The sequence below is a fragment of the Oncorhynchus mykiss genome, chromosome 21 (genome assembly GCF_057628025.1).
Source record: "Oncorhynchus mykiss isolate SJ-2025 chromosome 21, ASM5762802v1, whole genome shotgun sequence".
NCBI lineage: Eukaryota > Metazoa > Chordata > Actinopteri > Salmoniformes > Salmonidae > Oncorhynchus > Oncorhynchus mykiss.
The window spans coordinates 18,715,677-18,718,641 of NC_143042.1; positions in this window are offsets into that span (position 1 = coordinate 18,715,677).

Here is a 2,965-nt window from a genome sequence, read left to right on the forward strand (position 1 = left end):
CCCCGAGATTCGTAGCAGGAATAGGATGTCACATGAACGGGTTTGGTGCAGTGAAATGTTCTGTTGTTGCACAGCGTCAGCCATAGTACAGTAGTATGGTGCCCCTGGAACAAATTTGGGTAAAGTACCTTGCTTAAGGCACAGCTATTCATGGGTTTGGATTAGGGTTAGCTAAAAGGCACAAAAAAAAAATCTACTTTTGACATTAATTTGACAACAAAATGTATTAAATTCCCTCAAATGACATAGGAACAGAAAAAGCGTCTGTACTTTAGAATAATATTATAATGCAATATTTTATGTATGAAGTTATGTGGTCTGTCATCTTTAAAAAAATATTTTTATAGGGGTTCTTGCCTGACTTTAATCATTTGTCAATAAAAAAAAGTATTTAAAAAATATAAATAAATATTGTTTTGTTTAAAGAATATTTATCCCTGTTCTAATTTCATGGTCAAGATCATGACATTGATGGTCAAATTAAATAGCTATAATTGTGCAATTTGTCAACTACTTTTTTAAGTTATTTTTTTCTGGTGATACAATTTGATTCATTATATTAGACTCCAAATGATTGGTCACTACTGTCTATATTGATCTATATCATGAATACTATTATTATAATGTGCTACATTTAATACTGACGGAACTGACATGTTTTATGAAACTTATGACAGGAGTGTGAGTGGTGCAGTTTGTACAAAGAAAGCATTTGGAGCTTTATGATGTTGTAAATAACATAACAGGCTAAGAAGGTTCTGGCAAACAAATCAAATGCATTTATAAAGTCCTTTTTACATCAGCACATGTCACAACGTGCTTATGCAGAAACCCAGCCTAAAACCCCAAACAGCAAGCAATGCAGATGTAGAAGCACGGTGGCTCGGAAAAACTCCCTAGAAAGGCAGGAACCTAGGAAGAAACCTAGAGAGGAACCAGGCTCTGAGGGGTGGCCAGTCCTCTTCTGGCTGTGCCGGGTGGAGATTCTAAGAGTAAATGGCCATTAAGGCCAGATTGAACATCTTGAAGAACAAATGTCCATAGATGACCAGCAGGGTCAAATTATAATCACAGTCGTTGTAGAGGGTGCAACAGGTCAGTACCTCAGGAGTAAATGTCAGTTGGCTTTTCATAGCCTAGCATTCAGTGTTCGAGACAGCAGTTGCAGTAGATGGAGAGAGAGAGTAAAAAACAGCAGGTCCAGGACAAGGTAACACGTCCGGTGAACAGGTCAGGGTTCCATAGCCGCAAGCAGAACAATTGAAACTGGAGCAGCAGCACGGCCAGGTGGACTGTGGACAGCCAGAAGTCATCAGGCCAGGTAGTCCTGAGGCATGGTCCTAGACCTCAGGTCCTCCGGGAGGGGAGGAAGAGAGAGGGAATTAAATTCACGCAGGACACCAGATAAGACAAGAGAATTACACCAGATATAACAGACCTACCCTATCCCCCTGGCACATACACTATTGCAGCATAGGTACTGGAGGCTGAGACGGGGGCGTCTGGGGACACAGTGGCCCCCCGTCCGATAATACTCCCGGACATTGCCAACCAGGCAGGATATAAACCCACTCAATTTGCCAAAGCACAGCCCCCACACCACTAGAGGGATATCAACAGACCACCAACTTACTACCCTAAGACAAGGCTCAGTATAGCCCACGAAGATCTCCTCCACGAGCCCGAGGGGGCGCAAAACCAAGGGGGCGAAAACACAGCTTGTACATTAAGTAAAGTGTTCTGACATACGATCAAATGATCCGAGGAATTATCACCAACCAGTGGCAACCTGTCATTCATTTTGAGCCCCACATTTTAAGCAAAAAAAAACAAATATGAATATTTTTTTGGGGGGGCTTGTCTCTTTGTTATTTTGGCATTAATACGTGTCACACATCAGTTTGCAAACAATTAAAAAAATATATATCATTGAGTTAATAAAGTCGCATACAAACATGGTCTCTTTTTTGTTTCCTGTCGTAAGGCAGCTCCAAAATGCAGGTGTTTCAGCCTAGCTCAGTGCTTCTGTGGTGGTTCGGCAAGCCTGCAGAAAATACGGACGTTGCGCTGTGATTGGCTCACTGTTCTGTCACTCATGGGGTCACCGCCAAGTCTAAGGGTTGTCGTGTCTTTACTATCATTAAATTGAAGAATTAGTTTTTATCAAAGATTCTCTGTAATGAGTATTACGAGATCAAACTGATTAATCATGTAACTGTAATTAACTAGGAAGTCGGGGCACCAAGGAAAAAATTCAGATTACAAAGTTATCATTTCCTAAAATAACTTTTCAGATATTTTATATCATATAGTCTTCTGATTAATGAATTATTTACTTTACCTCACTTTAGTCTCATTCCAAACGTCGTAAATTGTTGGTTATCTGTACTAGCCCAGTCTTCACTATGAGTCATCCATACATCAATTGTCTTAAATAATTTATTTATTACTAACTAAGTAATTCACAGAAATGCATAAACAAACAAACAAAGTCAATATGGTTACAAGAAATGATAAGGGAATGTACCCTAGTGGGCTAAACCGGCATCGCGGCTTGGTGGACAAAACGGGGAGTGGGGGTCAGCTGAGAAGTCACTACAGAGTTAATAATTATAACAATTGAAATGCTAATCCTTTACACATGAACGCTCACTCATTCGGGAACAATTGCAATCAATATATATATTTACGCTCAGTGTGTCGTCTTCATCGCTGTTGAAAAGTTTGTTTCTTTTGTAGAATTGTCCGTCTCTCTCTCTCTCTCTCCCCCCCTCCCCCTCTCTCTCTCTCTCTCTCTCTCGCTCTCTCTCTCTGTCGTCTGTTGTGGTTAGAGTGGATTGTTCAGAGTGACATTCATTCATTATAGAATGGCTGTTTCGGCGGTTGTCGTTCTTCGCGTTCAATGATACCGAATTCCTAGCTGCAGACTAATAATTAATATCAAAGACTTGTTCTTATTCTGTCG